The sequence below is a fragment of the Pristis pectinata genome, chromosome 3, assembly GCF_009764475.1.
Source record: "Pristis pectinata isolate sPriPec2 chromosome 3, sPriPec2.1.pri, whole genome shotgun sequence".
In the NCBI taxonomy this organism is placed as follows: domain Eukaryota; kingdom Metazoa; phylum Chordata; class Chondrichthyes; order Rhinopristiformes; family Pristidae; genus Pristis; species Pristis pectinata.
The window spans coordinates 115,433,242-115,439,241 of NC_067407.1; the positions used below are offsets into that span (position 1 = coordinate 115,433,242).

Here is a 6,000-nt window from a genome sequence, read left to right on the forward strand (position 1 = left end):
TCCCAGTGCCATAGACCTGGCTACTGCTGCTAGGCCCCAGCAGGTCATCTCCGTCAACAGCCTCCAAAGTGGAAAACCTGTTACTGAGGGGAACAGCCTCCGGGGTCCTCTGCTCTATCTGCCTGTTCGTTTTCTTTCTCCTTTTCCCTCCCCTGACAGTCACCATTCTATCTACTTCCTGGACTCCAGTAGTACCTGCTCTAAGGGGGGTGACAGTCTCCTTATGTACAGTATCTACAAAACTCTCTCCCTCCCTGATGCTGCACAGTGTTTGAAGCTGCAACTCCAGCTCATCGATTGTGAGCTGAAGTTTCTCCAGCCTCAAGCACTTACTGAAGATGTGGCCATCGTGGACCGCAGCAAGGTCCACTAGCTCCCATATCAAGCAGCTGCAGCACACCACCATGTCCTCCATCTGAACTAATTCTTTTTTCCCCCTAGTTTTTCTACTTAAAAATTTATAACAGATAACAGGTAAACCTTACCTTTACCTACCTACCAGCTACTCACCTGCCTTGCCCCTTTACGCCTAAGCCCCTTAAGCCAAAGCCCGACCACTCTGCTCCCTCTCACTCTGCTGCCCGCTCTGACGCTGCCTGCTGGATATGGCGGTTTGCTTTTTAAACTGCCCGTGCCTTACCTGCCGACATCACACGCCTGCGCAGTCCGGCCCCCACTATTCCCGACTAACAACTTATAAAACAACTTAAAAAAGAACCTTATAAAATCAACCCTGATAATAAAAACCATATTAAACCCTATTATTCTTCTCTTCCTTAATCCTCCTGCTGGTTAACTGCTGATAAACCAACGTTATGGTAATCCAAGGCAGACAAACACATAAGGTTGCATAACTCAATATACTACACAAAGCTCAATGTCAAATTTGGAAGATTGTGTTGTCCCTAAGGAAAGGTGAGGTACTGCACTTGAGCGTCATTTGGACAATACAGGAGGCTTTGGGCAGAGAGGTTGGACTGAGACTGGGACAAAAAATTTGAAGGGTAAATTGCAGAAGCTTGGGGTCATTTATGAAGCAGATTATCCTTTCTCATGTAAAATCAGCATGCTGAGAGAACAACTGGCATCAATGCTTCCCCTTCCTATGTCCCTCCACGATGAACCTGCCTGAATGAGTTGCTACGCAGTGTTCAGGATATCTACTCACTCAGTATATGCATAACTGGTAAAAGTGATTCTTACCCAAGCAGCAAATTAGCCCAAAAACTCTAGGCAACTTGTTATTCAACTACTCTTATCTAACTTGCATGCATTTTCATTGTTAAGCGAGTCATTCCCTGGAAGGTAGAAATATACTGTTTGATTTATTTTGGTTGAATTATGCTGGTCCTTAGCTGCAGATTAACCCACCAATTCAACTGTAACTGAAAGGTTACTGTGGGCATTTTGAAAAGGGAGAGCAATGTTCTGGTGGGTAAATAGATATTTTGCTTCCACTTTAATGGAATTTGTTCAAATAGTCAGAAAAACAAGGGGCGGCACGGTAGCATAGCGGTTAGCATAATGCTATTACAGCGCCAGCAACCTGGGTTCAATTCCCGCTGCTGTCTGTAAGGAGTTTGTGCGTTCTCCCTGTGTCTGCGTGGGTTTCCTCCAGGTGCTCCGGTTTCCTCCCACATTCCAAAGACGTACTGGTTAGGAGCTGTGGGCATGCTATGTTGGCGCCGGAAGAGTGGCGACACTTGTGGGCCGCCTCCAGCACATCCTTAGCAATGCAAAAAGACGTATTTCACTGTGTGTTTCGATGTACATGTGACTAATAAATAAATAAATAAATAGATAAGAAGTTGTTGCATTCAAATACAATAACAATGTGTTGATTTCTATTCAATGGTTGCAAACCAGTTAATAATCCCTACTTACTTGCTATTCCCCAAACTTCATCTCCTTTCTGGAGCAGACAGGCTTCAAATACTACTCATAAAGATACTCCTTCTGTGAACTTAGGTTAGGGAATGTTGGCAGGTTATTTGAGTGTGAGAATATCTCATAAAAACCACAGTCATTTCTCTCTGGTAGAACTGTCTTCACATTATGCTAAAAGTTAAATCTTAATTTTGGGACAATAATAAGAAGTGAACCACAATACATTTCGTTTTCTAAATAGGGATAAATGAAGCTGCTTCATTTTATCTGTGTCCCAATTGACATGTTTCAGTGATGCAGAAATTGTCAATATTGAATTGTACAGTCCAACATTCACCTTCATTCAGCAATTGTTCCTGGATCACAATGTACTCCCATGCAACAATCTAAATTCCACATGCTGTCAGCATAATAGATAGTTCCATGGTCAAAGCCACACATAACAAAAACTCATAATGTAGTGGAACTGCTGGCATGAAGAAATCAGCATCCGTAAAACACTTACTTTCGTACCCATAGTCCTGATAGAGAGAGCCAGCAAGTTGGTTTATAGAAGCGACAAGGTTTGTGAGAAAGAATGCTGTGTGAATGGACATTGGAAAGACAGGCAGAAATTGATCTATTGCATTTAAGGTCTGGAGGAGCTCATGATTTATATTTAATTTAATTATAATTTTCAAAATGATTTGTCATTAGTGTTCCATGGGGACTGTCATTGTTAATATTTATTGTTTGACAAGTATGACTGTTTTCCATAAATTTTATGGTTATTGTATACTATTTCCTTAGGTGGCTCAATGCCTAATTTTGTTAAGTTTTGTTTGAAAATGCTCCTATGCAGCACTTTGGGATGTTTAGTGAAACACTAAGTACTGTTATTGACTTACGTCAATGTTCCAAAAATGTTCTATCTTCTATTCCTGGGAGATAGTTTGGTGCTGGGAGAGTCATCAGCCAATATGCTTCCAGAAGGGGGTATCTTGAATGTCTTGTAGAACTCTTACATCATGTTGTGTATGTATGCCAAATTGACATTGCTATATTTCCCACATAAGGAAAAGAAAAGACTAAATAAGCAGTACTTCTAAATCCCAGCTATAATAATGGAGATAAGATAATTTCATTATTATGCATTTCCCCCCTCTTGGACTCCTTGAGAATCAGTTTCTGTGGTCTTCAAGAATTCAATCTGGCACAAAGACATCACGTGTTGATCTTCTGCCCTCAGAGTTCTTGGACGGATTGTCTGATTTGGACATCTATTCACAACTCACTGATAGTTTGTGGCCAAAATGTACGCCACTCCCTGCCCACTGGTGGTCCTGTCGAACTCCACATATAATTCAAAAACTAGGCCTCCGATGCCACTCCCTGTCCGTGCTGCTTGTCGAACAGGAAGGCCAAGTGACTGATTCCTGTGCACCCCGATGATGCATAACATATAATGCTATTCCCTCCCAGTGACCGATGGGGAAACTCTTGGAAACTTTTCTCAGCTTCACGCCCACTCCCACCCTAGACAAAGACACAGCTGAGAAATGTCCCCATGTCTATTATTGGGGGGCAAGGGTATATTTAAAAGTATATATATATATATATATGTTTACAATTAATTCTAGCGCCAACTTAACTCTCTTTTGAAGTATACTAGCACACACATCTCCCAGCACTTCCATCATGAGACCAAAGCTCAGCACTGCATTCCTTCCCCTTCCCAGCCTTCCAGACTAACCTAGATACACTATTCCTTCCCAATCAGATCAGCCTTGATCTTATTAAATGGCAGAACAGGATTAAGGAGATCAAGTGGCCTTCTCCTGCTCCTAATTCATATGTTAGCATAGGTGCTCATTCAATCTGAGGTCTCTTGCCACTCAGTGATCCCAGTGGATTGAAGTATCTCAGTCGAGCCCGGATTCCTGAAAAGGGAAGGCAACTCACTGATGCTGAGGTTGGGATGAGGCAGGGGATCAATGAAGGACACCGTTCACCAGTGGGCGGGAGGTCTGAAGGTCGATGGTTCAGTGATTGTTGAGGCACTTCATTGATCTAACTGCCTTCCAAATGGAATACAAGGTTAGTTAGCTGATAGCTGGACGTTCTGGTCCATTAAAGTAAGGAGCTTAAGCATTCAGGAAGCACTTTTCGCAATCAGCCCAAAACCAATTTTGAAGTGGATAATATCAGAAATTCTGCAACAAATTTGCATACGATGAAATCCTGTGCATCACAATAAGATAGGAACCAGAGAAGTTCTTATAAGATAAGATAAGATAAGATATGCTCTTTGATGCCTACTTTTCTAACATTTTATCATCTGCCCTAAACTCTTATTTATTTAACTCTTTTCAACTTTTATTTAACTCTTCTAATGTGCCTTGGGTCATTTTGCTATGTTAAAGATGCTATATAATGCAAGTTTTCATTTATATTGAATCTTTCTGTCATGAGGTAGTCCCAATGCACCTCAGGAGCCAATGAATTACTTTTGAAATGTACCTGCTGTTGTTTTCTAGGTAGCTGCTGCTGTTTTGTGTGCATTGCAAGTGCCACAATGAATGAAATGAAAATTGTAACAGTTCACCCATTGTTTTCTAATGCCATATGTTTCGTACAAAGGCTATCTAGAGTATCAAATCACTTAAAATATTGTCCCTTACAGAGAATTTTTACCTCACTCAGGTGGGTACTCAGAGTGGGAGAGAGGCTGAGCAATACTCACTGAGCACATTAAGGATTTCCATGTATAAGTATGAGTCCCTCTTCTAAAAACAGTCAAAAAATTTCTGACACACACCCCTGATTCAATTGTGGAATAAGTAAGAACTTTGGGAAAATACGTGTTGAGAACATTAGAAAAAAAACATCTTTATTTTCGCCTTCAATTATTACGTATAATGCTGGGAATTTAAAGCAGAACAATTGACTGTGTGTTTCACTTATTTTTAGCATTTCTGAACAACTCTGAGCAGTGGTAGAAGGAGGGGTAGACTACTTAATGAATGAAACTGACTCAAGAGACTAAACGTCCTACTTCTATTCCTATGTCCCTAATGACAATCCTACCATAATGGGGAACAGCTATAATTGGAGCAATTGACCTTCACCCTTAAGCTAGGGAGGAGGAAAGATTAACAAGCTAAGGTTTCCGCTTCTGATTGCAATCTGGTGATCCAGTCAGAAAGTTTTTGTTTGTGGACATCAGGTGAGACAAGTTTAACCCTAGGCACTGTGCCTCACACTGACACTCACAACCTTGGTCAATGAAAAATATTGAAGGGCTATTGGAACTTAATCCCAATGCATTTAGGGCCGGGGAAAGGAAAAGCGATTAACTTGGTAAAACCTCAATAAGCCTGCAAGCCTTACTGGAAAGCGCCATTGAAATATCAAGCATAGTTAAAACAATGTATACCATTCAACATTTTGAAATGTTTTCAAAACTCTTGACCTGTTGTATCCACAACTGAAGTGAATCTCAAAAAAAATCCCTGAAACATTGCTCGTTTTCACAAAAATATAGTAGAAGGAATGTAATAAAACAACATTCCAGCATCAACAAGTGAAATGTTTTGGTTCTGCTTGCCCACACCAAAAGAGTGTTAAAAAAATTACTTACAAAGTTACTGAGTGTGAATGTTTGTTTCTTTTTCCAAAGATGTCTATATTAACTTTTCACTCACCCAAAGCTGAAACTTGAACTTTAACTACTGGAAGTCAATCATTGAAAACAATAAAATAAACTTGCAAAAGAATGAGGTGTTAGCAGGGTTGAGGAGAAACAGAAACAAGTCCAGGCAGATCAGATGAGGCAGAAATGCAGACAGAAGGATTATAGATAGAGGGAAACTTGCTTGGCAATGAAGTGTTTTCTTTTTGATCTCCCCAAAACCGGAAAGCATTTGCCCCAGGCTGGTTAACGAGTGGAATTTTCCATCCCATTTATTTATAAAGAGATTTTCAGAAGAGTGGTTTGAAGTTGAGTACAATGGATGAATTTAATTTTGTTTGAATATGTTCACTAATATATTCCAAACACTGCGCAGAAAAATAGAGCAACTTCCACATTACTAGTACGGCTTCAACCCTCTTGGCAATAGTTGTTTGCTATTA

At 40.5% G+C, this 6,000-nt stretch overlaps 1 long non-coding RNA gene across 2 annotated transcripts in view; it reads right to left on the bottom strand.

Moving 5' to 3' along the window:
* LOC127568579 (uncharacterized) overlaps positions 1-5,679 on the bottom strand; it is a 49,356-nt gene extending 43,677 nt beyond the window's left edge. The window contains exon 1 of one of the 2 annotated variants that reach the window (XR_007956032.1): positions 5,571-5,679. This is a non-coding gene — a long non-coding RNA (uncharacterized LOC127568579). Of the gene's footprint in view, positions 1-5,506 lie in introns of both variants that reach the window. The other variant, XR_007956033.1, reaches the window with a different exon arrangement.
* Between the last annotated feature and the right edge of the window lie 321 nt (positions 5,680-6,000).